Source organism: Dipodomys spectabilis, unplaced genomic scaffold (genome assembly GCF_019054845.1).
Source record: "Dipodomys spectabilis isolate Male_0828 unplaced genomic scaffold, ASM1905484v1 ptg000164l, whole genome shotgun sequence".
Classification (NCBI taxonomy): Eukaryota; Metazoa; Chordata; class Mammalia; order Rodentia; family Heteromyidae; genus Dipodomys; species Dipodomys spectabilis.
In genome coordinates, this window is record NW_024870841.1 from 4439909 (window position 1) to 4454781 (window position 14873).

Below are 14873 nucleotides of genomic sequence, written 5' to 3' on the forward strand. Positions count from 1 at the left end.
CCAACAAGAGGCTGTTATGGACACAAGGGAGATACAAGATTTTCCCTACCCCTCCCAAAAAAATCAAAAAATATTTTTATTCTTTTTTGTGTACATTTTAAAATATTTTTTTCTAAATTTTTTTTAATTTTTAATTTTTACCATTTTTGAAAAAAATTGTTCTCTAGTAACTTTTTTTCCTCTGATAATTTTTACTTTAGAGGTATATGTGTGTACGTTTTTATTTTCTTTTTTCCTTTTACAATTTTTTTTTGTTTAGCTATACTGAACTTCTGATCTTTTTTCTTTCTTTCTTATCCTTTTCACCTTTTTTCTCTTTCCTTCTTTTTTATGTGACATAATTGTTGTTCTGCACATCTTCAGATAAACCCATAGTTGAATATAAGACCCTATCCCCCATCATGTCCACACTTACTCCACAAATTTATTACTCAACTCAAAACCTCTTAAACTTAAATTCCTTGATAGCAGTACTACCTCTTTATACTTATATAATATTTTAAGTATTTTTAAGTTTTTCACATCTCCTGTATATTCCTCCCCTTCTCTCACTATATCCACGCTTCACTGAATAGTTTGTATTCGTTTCTGCATAACATTTTAAATTATTACTTTTCTATTTTTTCTGGTCTCTTTTTATCCCCTTTCTCTTTCTTCTTTCTTTGCTCTCTCTCTACTTTCATCTTATCCAACCTATTTCCTGCTTTGATATTAGGACTTAGTTAACTCTCCCTGTGCCTTCCCACATCACAATATTCCTATTTTTTACCCACATCTCTCCCTAAACCTAATAATTTATGGTTTACCAAATTCTTCTTTGCAGTTTGTAGCCCATTAATATATAGATGTTTGATGTTGAATAGCTGTATCTGTTGAGCTAGAGTGTATCAGCATACTATGGACTATGCAAATAATGACTTTGGTTGATGCTTGCCTTAAGATAGTGTTCTAGCACAAAACTGGTCTTATTTTCATCCCAAATGGGCAGAGTAAACTGAAAAAACACAATGCAAGTCCGGGTATCTCAACTCCCACTCATGATAATCAGGGGACAGAATAGATAATGAATAAACCAGAGGAGAGTTCCCAAATAGCTCTACAAACACTGCTGGCAAACATAATAAATGAAAAGATTGAAAACATACAAAGGAGTCTGTATGAGCGTGATAGGGAGAGAGAGAACACAATCCAAAGGTTTATACAGGAATACCCTGAACATGAGGAAGCTACTCAAAAACTGATACAGGATTTGCGTGAGCAGCTTGAGCATACTCAAAGAGAAAGACAAGAATGGCATGAGCAGGCTGAGAACACTCAAAGAGAACTACAAGAATGGTATGAATGTGAGGAAGCTAAGCAAAAGTAATACAGGAATTGAGAGAGCAGGAAGAGAATACACAAAGATCACTAAAAGTATTAATGGAATCCAGTAACAAAGAGCTGAAGAAAGTCAGGGAGACCACCAAGGGAATGCTGAATGGGACCCAACAGAAGAAATAGGAGTCCAAGGAAAACATAACCATCAAATAAGTGATTTGAGAATAAACACTGAACCCAAATTAAGGAAGTAAAGAAGTTCATACAAGATCTATAACAAAATCTTAAACAAAGAATTTGAAGCCATCAAAGCTGACCTATTAGAAGGAAAAAGAAATAAAAAAAAAACAAAGTAGAAAGTCTTGACAGCAGGTTAGACCATGCAGAAGATCCAATCTCAAGGATTGAAGACAGCCTAGATATTATAGAGAAAGAACACACAACCATCCAAGACTAATCCAAGAAATAAGATAGATCTATCCAACACTTAGAAGACACCATCAGAAGGCCTAATCTAAGGATAATGGGTGTAGAGGAACACCTAGAAACAGAAGTAAATGGTCCAGGGAATTGGTTTAACAGGATCCTAGCAGAGAAATTCCCAAACATGCAAAAAGTTAGGCCTATTCAGATACAAGAAGCTTTAAAAACTCCAAATAGGTCAGACCAGAATAGGACATCCCACCATCACATTATAATCCACACAGTATCAACTCAGACCAAGGAAAAGATCCTTAAAGCTGTCAAGGAGAAAAGGGTAATCACCTATAAAGGGAAAGCAATTAGAATCACCTCAGATTTCTCAGCAGAGACTATCAAAGCAAGAAGAGCCTGGAATGATGTATGCCATGCCCTAAAAACAAACAACTATCAACCAAGAATACTGTACCCAGTTAAACTCTACTTTATAACTGAAGGCCAAATATAGCAAAGAAAAATTGAAACAATACCTCTCCACCACACCAGCCCTACAAAAGTTTCTTAAAGATGACATACACAAACAAAACCAACATGACAACAATAAAGGCCTAGAAACTGCGCCCAAACTGAGAATCCAAGAACCATAGGAAGAACCCAATTTTTGCAGCCCCCAAGAAGGTGGATAATATGGCAGGAACTCCCAAATACCTCTCAGTTCTCTCTATCAACAATAACAGACTTAACTCTCCAATTAAGTGACATAGACTATCTAGTGGGATTAAAAAACAAGATCCTTCTATCTGCCTTCAGGAGTAACAACTTGCCCATAAAAACAAACACATTTTCAATGTTAAAGGCTGTAACACAATCTATCAAGCCAACGCCCCCCAAAAACAGGCGGGAATTGCAATCCTATTATCAGATAAAATAGGCTTCAATTTAAAATTCATGAGCAGAAATACAGAAGGTTGCTACATACTAATTAAAGGATCTCTCCTTCAGGAGGATATTACAATTCTAAATATCTGTTTGCCAAACAACGGAACACCCAAATTTATCCAAGAAACCCTACTTTCCCTCAAATCCACACATAGATCCAAAGACATTAATTGCTGGGGATTTTAACACACTACTCTCTCCAGTAGATAGATCAACTCTGCAAAAACTCAACAGAGAAACCGCAGATCTAAACAGCTGCATAGATCAACTAGATTTAACAGACATCTACTGAATATTTCAGCCAACAGCATCAGAATACACGTTTTTCTCAGCAGCACATGGAAAATTTTCTAAAATAGATCACAATTTAGGCCACAAAGCAAACTGGTCCAAGTTCAGGAACATTGAAGTTATACCTTGCATTCTCTCTGCCCACAAGGGAATACAATTAGAACTCAACACCAAAAGCCACCAAAGAAAGTCCGGTGACACATGGAGGCTGAACAACTCATTGCTGAATCACGAGTTGGTCATGGAAGAGATTAGAAAGGAAATTCAAATGTTCATGCTATTCAACAAAAATGAGCACACAAATGACCAGATTCTCTGGAACACAGCCAAAGCAGTACTCAGAGGCAAGTTTATTGCTCTGAGTTCCTAAGTCAACAAATTGGAGAGATCTGAAATGAAAAATTTAATGACACACCTGAAACTCCTTGAAAAAGAGCAGCAAGATAAACCCCAATCCAGTAGGCGGAAAGAAATGATTAAAATGAAATCAGAATTAAATGAATTAAATATAAAAAAAAAAAAACCTCTAGAAAGAATCAACAAAACAAAGAGTTGGTTCTTCAAAAAAATTAACAAAATTGACAGACCGTTAGCAAATCTTATTAGAAAAAGAAGAAAACACACCCAATAAATATATTCAGAGATGAGAATGGAAACATCACCACAGAAACAACCAAGATTCAGAAGATTATAAGGGAATACTCTCAAACCATTTTGCTAATAAGTTTGAGAACTTGGCAGAAATGTACTTTTTTCCTAGCAAATACTTACATGCCAAAACTAAACCAAGATGAGTTAAACCATCTTAACAGGCCCATATCAAGCATTGAAATAGAAACAGCAATAAGAGACCTCCAAGCTAAGAAAAGTCCAGGTCCAGATAGTTTTACAGCGGAATTCTACAAGGCATTCAAAGCAGAGCTCACCCCAATACTCCTCCAAATCTTCAATGAAATTCAAAGAGAAAGTGCACTACTGAACACATTCTATGAAGCGAGCATAACCCTCATCCCAAAACCAGGCAGGGACTCATCTAAGAAAGAGAACTATAGACCCATTTCTTTGATGAATATTGATGCAAAACTTCTCAAAAAAATTTAGGCCAATCGACTTCAACACTTCATCCAAAAAATCATATACCATGATCAAACAGGATTCATTTCAGGGATGCACAGCTGGTTCAATATACCCAAATCAATTAATATTATTCATCGCATCAACAGGAACAAGGATAAGAACCACATGGTTATCTCAATAGATGCAGAAAAAGCATTCGACAAGATCAAAAACCCCTTTATGATGAAGGTTTTGGAAAAATTAGGAAGCCATGGAACATTCCTCAATACAATAAAGGCTGTTTGTGACAAACCTACAGCCAGCATTATACTTAATGGTGAAAAACTAGCCATGTCCACTTAAATCAGGAACAAGACAAGGACGTCCACTCTCTCCACTTCTCTTCAATCTAGTATTAGAATATCTAGCTACAACACTAAGATAAGATGCAAACATAAAGGGGATCCAAATAGGGAAAGAAGAAATAAAACTCTCCCTCTTAGCAGATGACATGATCTTGTATTTAAAGAATCCCATAGACTCCATTCCCAAATTACTCAAGCTGATTCAAAACTTTGGCAAAGTAGCAGGATATAAAATTAATCCCCATAAATCAATGGCTTCTCTGTATGTCAACAATGAGAAAAGGGGTGCTGAAATTACGAAAGCAACTCCATTTGTAATAGCCCCAAAAAATTAAATTCCTAGCAATTAACTTAACCAAAGAAGTGAAGGACCTCTTAGATGAAAACTTTAAAATCTTGAAAAAGGAAATCAAAACAGAAATTAGAAAATGACAAAAACTCCCATGCTCCTGGTTGGAAAGATTAACATCCTGAAAAAGGCAATACTTCCAAAGGCTATCTACAAATTCATTGCGATTCCTATCAAAATTCCAATCTCATTCTTCAAGGAAATAGAAGAGACAATCCAAAAATCCTTATGGAACAATAAAAGACCCCGAATAGCAAAAATGCTCCTCAACGGAAAGAACATTGCTGGAGGAATATCAATACTAAATTTCAAACTCTACTATAAAGCTATAGTAATTAAACATTAAAGGACCTCGAATAGCAAAAATGCTCCTCAACAGAAAGAACACTGCTGGAGGAATGTCAATACCAAGTTTCAAACTCTATAATAAAGCTATAGTAATTAAAACAGCTTCATAATGGCACAAGAACAGACCTCAGGACCAATCAAATAGGATTGAAAACCCAGAAATGATCCTACAGTCCTATAACCATCTAATCTCCGATAAGGGCACTAAAAAATTAGAAGGGAAAAAGACAGCCTCTTCAGGTAAATGGTGCTGGCAAAATTGGTTAACTACTGTAGAAAACTAAAGCTATACCTTATATATCACCCTGCACCAGAATCAACTCCAAATGTATCAAAGACCTCCGAGACAAAACAGATACTATGAAAATATTAGAGGATGGAGTCGGAGAAACCCTTGGTCTCCTTGGCGCAGGCCAAAATTTTCTGAATAGAGACCTCGAAACACACCAAATCAAAAAAAAAAGGTTGGACAAATGGGATTGTATGAAGTTGCAGAGCTTCTGCATGGCAAAGGACATAGCTAGCAAGATCAATAGAAAGCCTACAGATTGGGAGAAAATCTTCACTAGCCATACAACAGACAAGGGTTTCATATTAAAATATACTTGGAACTTAAAAAATTAAATCACCCAACAACAAATCCTCAAAAAAACAACTGCCCAATAAATAAGTGGGCTAAAGATTTAAAGAGAAACTTCTCTGAAGAAGAAAGAAGGATGGCCAATAGACACATGAAGAAATGCTCAACCTCCCTAGCCATAAAAGAAATGCATATCAAAACAACATTGAGTTAGCACCTCACCCCAGTTAGAATGTGAAAAATCAAGATCTCTAATAACAACAGATTCTGGAGGGTATTTGGACAGAAGGGAACCTTACTTCATTGTTGGTGGGAGTGTAAACTTGTTCAACCACTTTGGAAAGTAGTATGGAGGTTCCTCAAAAGATTACACATAGAGCTCCCCTATGACCCAGCAATCCCATTGGTTTTGGCTTTTACCCAAAAGTTTACAAACAAGACCACACAAAAGCTACCAGCCCAACTATGTTTATTGCAGCATTATTTACCCTAGCTAAAATATGGAACTAACCCAGATGCATCTCAGTAGATGAATGGATCACGAAAATGTGGTACATATACACAATGGAATTCTATGCCTCCATCAGAAAGAATGACATTGTCCCATTTGTTAGGAAATGGAAGGACTTGGAACAAAATTATATTAAGTGAATTAAGCCAGGCCCAAAGAAACACAGGTCCCATGGTTTCCCTTATTTGCAATATCAACTATATGTATGAGTCAAGCAGAAAAGTTCACATAAGGTGATGTTAGGAAAATGAACCCTAAGATATGTATTTAAATGTTTTTTTTCCTTTCATGCATTTGTTTCTAACGCATTTATAACATTATTTCTTTGTTGTTTTGTATGTCCCTCCCCCACAATATAACCCCTGCTTTCACTATATTTGATGTCAGTAATATTTGTGGAATGGATGGGGAAAAACAAGTCATTTAAATAAGGGTACAGGTGGACCCGTTGTTACAATGAGAAGTACAAGTTGTTATGTCAAAAACGAACTTTACAACTTTGGTGGAGGTGGGAGGATTGGATGGGAGGCACGGGGGAGGCTGGTAAGGGATGTGAAGGGTAAACAAAGAGGAGACTACAATGCTTGATAAGATATATACTCATTATCTTGGCCATGTAATTGTAACCAACCCCTCTGTACAGTATGTTCACAATAAAAAATAAATAAAGGGGCTGGGAAGGTGGCTCAGTGGTAGAGCGCTTGCCTTGCACGCATGAAGCCCTGGGTTCGATTCCTCAGCACCACATAAGCAAAAAGAAAGCCCGAAGTGGCGCTGTGACTCGAGTGGTAGAGTGCTAGCCTTGAGCTGAAGAGCTGAGGGACAGCGCCCAAGCCAGAGTTCAGGCCCTACGACCAGACCCAAAAAGAAAAAAATGTATAAAAAAAAATAAATAAAATAAAAGATAACCACTGAGTTGTCTAACATCTACAGGGTTTAAAGATATTGATATTCCCTTCAGCAGAGTTCTGAGGATGTAGATAAGTAAAAACATTTTTAACACAAGTTATGCTTTAGAAAATCCTCATATTTTGCTGCTGAACTGCAACATTCACATGAACTAGTGACATTTATATATTAATTAAAATATAGTTCTACATCATTCTATATCTTTCCTTATTATAACTACTGTGACTGTGATTATTTTACAAATATTTCACACTTCTTAAAGGAAACAAACTGATTCTCTGTTTAAACATAGTGGTTCTATTATGCATGACAGGCCTTTTTTAATTATATTCAAGATTTTTTTATCCTATCACTTGACAATTTTTGGAAGATGATGTAAATCTTGAATAAATTAATCTTAGTTTCCTCATCATAGACTATACATCCCTTCACACTATGATGTGCAAGAGATTTTTGTTTTTGTCATTTGTGGTTCCTGAAATCTAGGTCTCAGCATTGTCCCTCACCTTCTCAGCTCAAGGCTAGTGCTCTATTATTTCACCCTCATGCATGCAAGTCAAGAACTCTATTACTGAGTGAACTTCCCAGCCCAAGACAAGTGCGATTTTCAGAATTCTGGTATCTATAACAATCCCTATGAATATACATGCCAGTTTTTTCCAGATTACAGAATGTATGTTAAAGTCTTTTGCCCAGGAAATATATAAAAGTGGTGTTGTTACCAGTGAATGGTATTCTCCAATTCAGGTATTGCTTTTTAATACCAAATAAATCACAAAATCGGGTATTCTCCAGAAATTTCATAAGGATATATATGTTCGAAACACAGGAAGGTACACTAACAATGGAATGAGAACTTTCAAGAAAACTTTTAGACAAGAATCGAGTGCTGCCAGAGTTTTGACAGAATCATTGTTTAACTCAGGTGACCACTGAGTGAAATCATTAATGTAGTATGAACTGTTTAGATTGCAGTAGGTACTCTATTGTAGAAGCAGCTACAAAAAGAAAGAACACATGTTGAATATTTTAAGAATGTATTTTGTCAAAAACTTCATTGAAGCCTGCAAAATTATACTATGTGTTATGTTGAAATTCATAAATTTTAAGAAATATTCTACAGTATGTTACAACTATTGGCAAGTTACACCTTCACACACACACACACACACACACACACGACCCCCCAAAAATGTTATACAAGGCCAAGTTGCTGAGAAGTTCATTTAGCCAAGTACGAATCCCAGTCTTAACTGTTTTACTTCCGCTCATTTTCTTGTTACTTGAAAGAATTACTACATATAATAAAGCTGATGAACTATGCTGTCTTGGTTGGACATTGCACTATAATAAAAGTATGTTTTTTTGTTGTTTTTTAGTTTCATTTTTTTCTTTTTCCTTTTTTTTTTAAGGAAGTTTTCATTTCCAAACCACAATATATGCTTCTAATTTCATGACGTTTGTACATTTATTTCAAATTACAACGAATTTGACAAGAATTTTTCAGGGAATTAACTCATTCTGAATATCAATAAATATGAGGTAAACATTTTATTTCCCTTTAGTTTAAATGCTTTTCACTTTTCTGCCTAAAACTATCAAATTCCACTCTTCATAGAAGAAAGATGATCATTTTATTTTTCACAGGTTTTTTTGACTTAGCACTTAGAGAATTATACAGTTTGATGTCAAATGCTATATTGTCTATAACAACCTTACATTCTGATCATATTTTAACTACCTTGAAGGAAACGCTGTTTTCCTTTGAAATCTCAAAAAGAGCAAAAATTTCACAATCCAATAGTTGTCACATGTGATAAAGCTACGTCTACCCCATACAGAGTAATTGGGCATTTGGAGGAAATATTTGCTGTTGGTATTTTTATCCTTTTTCTCAAAAAAATATTTTCTTGTAAAGGTACTGTGCAGAGGAGTTACAGTTACGTTAGTAATGAGCACATTTCTTGTGCAGTATTGTTACCCCTTCCTTTGTTTTCTCCTACTGTACTTTCCCTCCTCCATCTCCACTACTTCTCCATGTCAAAGCAGTAAATTTCATTTTCAACATAGTGACAACTGACATAGTTATTCAAATGGATCATCCTGTGTTCTAGTTTCATTATTTTCTTATCATACTTCCCTTCCCAGATTAGACAAATTTATGTAAAAATGCATTCGAAAATCAAATAGAATGTAAACAAATATATACCATAGGAGGAAGAAAGTAAAGTAGAAACAAAAATATCATATAGTATAATGAAATCAAGAAAAAACTCTTCTATCCATACCTTGTGGCTCATTTCACATAACATCACTTTATATAGAAATAAAATAGCTATGTTTAGTTATCTATCTATGTATCTATGTATCTGTCTGTCTATACCAATCTATGTTACTTTTAAGCTATTCGGATCATCTGATAAAATTAGCATAGACATATGCTAATTATTGCAAATAAATGATCAGTTTGTGTTGATCCTTTGGAAGGGATAATCCAAATAAAGCTGAACAGAAGTGAGTGTAATAGGATTTTGAAAATTACTATATCAGTCACATCAAGAAGAGATAAAACTTGTCTCGTAAAATATTTAGTAGCTACTCCTCAGGGATAGTGAGATAAATTATTACCTCTTCAAATACAAACTCATACAATTTGGTTGAAGATTGCAAAATCATACATTTCAACATATTTTCATTAATTTTGATATCATGAGATATCAAGCACTGCCACACCATTCTTTCTTTTATCAGTTCCAAATTGACCATGTTTCTGTTTTTGCTTAGGGATGTTGCCAGATTCTCCATTTAAAGTCAAATCATGGCTTTGTAATACTTTTCTCCCTTCGTGGTTTTGTTAGAATTGTCTTAAACATGTTATTCTATACATAGCAATATTTAAATTCTTCCATTCTTCAGGTTCACAAAACACCAATTCCAAACATGGAGATTTGAAAACCCACATTTTCCTTTTCTTCTTATTTTCATACCAACTACTTATATTTCTAGTACTTTCTTCAGACACACTAGATATTTAATGAAGGAAATTGACACTGAGTTATACATACATACTACCAATATCCTTAAATTTTTGTACTCTCAAAATTTTTTGAATATTAACCCAAAAATATTTGGTAGGAGATTTTTAAATAAAATTACTGATTTTTATGAAATCTATGGCTAGGGAAACTACCTAATACTAGAAGAGTGACATATACAGTTGACCACCTGCTATATGTCATTACACGTTTTAATTCTACTTTTTAGGTCTTTGAATAATAACTATTTTTAATAATACCTAATTTAATTTCATGTGTAATGAAATTACACCTGTATAAGCCTGTCAACCCAGGCTTTAAGTGAAAATTCTACAAACTCAAATTATATTCCAGGTAATTTCCAAATACTTTCAATCACAATGTTTTTGCATTGTTTTATATACTAACTGTATATATATATATATATATATATATATAAATATATGTGTATGTGTGTATATGTACATATGTATGCTTATAAATATATAAACACATATAAGTATGTGTATATTTATTATATATGAGCAAAACATTTTTGGAACTTGCTCCTTTTTTGATCTTTTAATTTTATATTTGTAATTAGTTGCTTTCAGAAATCTCAGCCCATTTTACTTGTACTTCACATGAATATGAATTTTTTTCATTTTATTTTATTTTATATGAATATGAATTTTTGATGTGAATTAAAAATACAAAGTTGAAGCACATCAAGGAAGGCAGAGGAAAGTTTTGGGCAGAAGTTGAATACGTTCTGAAATGTCTTGTTTTGAAACTACCTTCTACAAAACATATTGATAATGGGCATTCATGTAGACACTCTCATTCTGAGAAAAACTCTATCCTTATAACAGTATGGCAACTTCGTGTCAGAATGCAAACACAAAACGTTCATGAGGGCTAGGAAATTGGTTCAGTGGTAGAGCACTTGCTTTGCATGCTCGAGGCCCTGGGTTTGATTCCCCAGCACCACATAAGCAAAAAGAAAGAAGCCAGAAGTGTCACTGTGGCTCAATTGATAGAGTGCTATCCTTTAGCTGAAGAGCTGAGCGACAGCGCTCAGGCCCAGAGTTCAGGCCCCACAACTGGACCCCCTCAAAAAAAATGTACATGAAAATTTTATGTATAAACAGCATTCAAACTTAACCATAATCAATTTGCTTTAGCAAATTTGCACCAGTAAGGTTTATTTTTGTGATGTGTTATTATCATGTTTCTCAGTCCCCATTTATGACCATGGGAATTTTCCTAAGGCTCAAATGATTTAGCTTGTTTGCTTACCAAAAGTAATATTTTCATCTCTTTCATAGCTCTTAATAGGAAAATAGAGAAATAAGGAAGTGAAGAAAATAATACTGAAAGATTGATTAAGTGTGGGTGTATGGTCCATTGAATGTATAATGCTGTCTAAGCATTATATAACAATGAATATGAGGCTTGGGCAATTAACGTGGGGACCAGTCCTTGAAATGAAATCTTGGGAAATGAACTCATGGCTTGGAACCTGTATTCAAGTCCTGGGACCAGAACTCATTGCCTGGGCCTTCAACCAATGGCCTGGCTCTTGAACTCAGGATGGGCCTTGAAAATAGGGCCTGGGTCTTGAATTCACCTCCCAGAAATTGAAATCACAGTAGGGCCTAAAACTTGTCCTGGGCCTTAAACTCAAGATCTAGGAGTTGAACTGAGGCCAAGGATGTTGAACTCGGTGCCTGAGACATGAACTGCAGTCTTGGGAATTGAACTCAATTTTGGCCAGAAACTCTTGGCTGTGGCTCTGAACTCACAGCTTAGTACTTGAGCATATGGCATTTGAACTGGGCCCCTGGACCTTGGATCCATGGTCTGAAAATTAAAATTGGGGCCTTGGCCTTCCTCTCTGAGCCTACAATTCTAAATTGGGACCAGGAATTTTTACTCATGACTTGGGAGTTGAACTCTTGGACTGCGGCTAAATTCAAGGCCTTGGGCAAGCATTCAAACTCATCTTTAAACTGGGATCCTGAGCCTTGAAATGGGGTCTGCCTGGGATTCGAACATATAATGTGGGCATGAAACAATAGGCTTGGACATTGAATTCACATACTGAACCTTGAATTCACAGCCTGGGGTTTCATCTCAAAATGTGGTATTTGGGGGGCTGGGAAGGTAGCTCAGTGGTAGAGCATTTGCCTTGTATGCCTGAGGCCCTGGGTTTGATTCCTCAGCACCATATAAGCAAAAAGAAAAAAGCCAGAAGTGGCACTGTGGCTACAGTGGTAGAGTGGTTGCCTTGAGTTGAAGAGAGCAGGGACAGCGCCTCGGCCCAAAGTTCAGGCCACACGACCGGACTCCCCCCCCCCAAAAAAAAAATGTGGTATTTGAACTGGGGCCTGGAACTTGAATTACAGGTTTAAGAGGGGATCTAGGACTTATATTCACAACCTTGAACTTCTGCTCGGGTCTTGAAATCAAGGCCTGGGACATGGATTGTAGCCAGAACCTTCAACTCAGAGCCTGGGACTTAAACTTTTCCCCTAAGCCTTAAATTCAGGGTCTAGGCCTTGAATTAAGTTCTTGGAAATGAACTCCCAGCCTGAGCTTTGAACTCAGCACCTAGGCCTTCAACTTTCTGCCTGGTTTTGAATTTAGGACTAGGTCTTGAACTATTAGCATAGCACTTGAACTCAGAGTCTGAGCCTTGAACTCAGTGTCTGGGACTTAATTTCCCAGCCTTAGTCTTGAAGACTTGAAACTTGAACTTTTGACCTGCTCCATGAACTCAAGGCCCAAGCCTTGAACTCAGTACCCGGGAACTAATTTGCAACATGAGCATTGAACTTACGGCTTGGGCTTTCAACTATCAGCCTGGGACTTGAATTTGGGGCCTAGAATTTAAAGTCAGATCCTTAGGGCTTGGGCCTTTAACTTTCAGCCTGGGCCTTGAAATTGGGACCAGGAATTTGAAGTTGAGCTTGGGAGTTGAACTAAGGCTTTAGGCGGGTTCTCTCATGCTGGGCCTTGAATTCACAACCTAGAACTTGAACTGGGGGCCTGGAACTTGTACTCAGTTTTGGCCTTGAACTCACAGTGTTCAATTTTGAAATGTGGAAGGGATGTTAACGTAGCCTGGGACATGAATTCTGCCTGGAATTGTACTTGGAATTTGGGAATTGAACTCAAACTTGGGACTGGAACTCGCATGCTAGGCCTTGAACTCAAATACTTTGGATTTGAACTGGTCCCTGGACCTTGTCCTTAGTGTCCAGGCCTTGAACTCACAGTATGTAAGTTGAACATGAGCCGGGGCTATTAAAAAGCCTGGCATATGAACTTGGACTGGGCTTTGAACTCAGGATCTAGGACTTGACTTCATGGTAGGCTTAAACTCAGAGCCTTTAACTGGAACTCACAGCCTGGGGGCTTGAACTTATCAGGTGGTATTGAAATGTTACCCTGGACCTTCTGTTTGAATTCACAACCCAGGTCCTGAACTGGGTTCCTGGGCCATGAACTTAGAGCCTGGGAATAGAACTCATATTAGAGGGTTAAACTCTGGGACAGGGCCTTGAACTCAGAAATTGGGCCTTGCATTCTCTCCCAGGGCCTTGAACTCACAGCCTGACCTTTAAACTCCTGGCCTGGGTCTTCAACTCACAGCCTGGGCTTTGATCTTATTTTCTGGTTCTTGATCTGAGTCCATGGACTTGAACTCGATGAGAACTGGGTACTGTGACTTCATTTTGGGGCCTAGGCTTTGAACTCATAGTCTGAGCCTTGAACTGAAAGCCTGGGATTTGATCTCTAGTCCTGGGCCTTGAATTCAATACTTTGCCCTTCAATTTGTAATAGGGGCAATGAACTGTGTGCCTCAGCCTTGAATTGGGACCTGGAACTGAACTCTTAGCCTGGGCCTGAAACTCTGGGCCTGGGTCTTGAACTGACAGAGTAGTCCTTGAACTCACAACTTGGGCCTTGATCCCAAAATGTTGAACCACAGGAGGAAGGGTGGACCTGAGACTCCAAAATGGGGACTAGGACTTAAACTCACAGCCTGAGCCTTAAACTGCACCCGAGCTTTGAAATCCATGGCTGGGAATTGTATTACAGCCTGAGACTTGAACTTGGGGCCTGGGTCTTGAACTTTCATCTTGACACTGGAACAGTGTCATAGGTCTTGAACTCAGGACCTGGGATTTGAATTTGCAGCCTCTATCTTGAAGTCCTGGCCTGGGCTTTGAACTGTCAAACTGAGACTTGTATTTGGAGCCTCAAACTTGACCTCTCAGCATAGATTCAATTCAGGTCTTGGGCCTTAAACTCAGTGCCTAGGAGTTGAACTGTTGGTCTGGGCACTTCTTTAATACCGTGCTTATGAATGGAACTCCTGTTTTTGGCATTAAATTAATGACCTAGGAGTTAAACAGTGGGCCATGGATGTTCAACTCAAATGCAGGCCCTTGAACTCAGGGACTGCAATTTGAGTTCTTAGCCTTGAATTTTTACGCATGATCTGGTACTTGGCCTGGGATTTGAACTCCTGGCCTAGAACTCTTTGAGTTCTTATGAACTCAAAGATTAAGCCTTGAACCCAGGGCCTATGACTTGAATTCATGGCTTGAGCCTGGAACTTAGCATTTAGTCCTTGAGCTGTGTTCCTGGGACTTGAACTCATAGTCTGGGCCTAACATGCTGGACTTGGGTATTGAACTTGGGTATTGAACTCCTAGACTGGGCCTAAAACACACAACTTGGGCCTTGAATTCATGGACTGGTA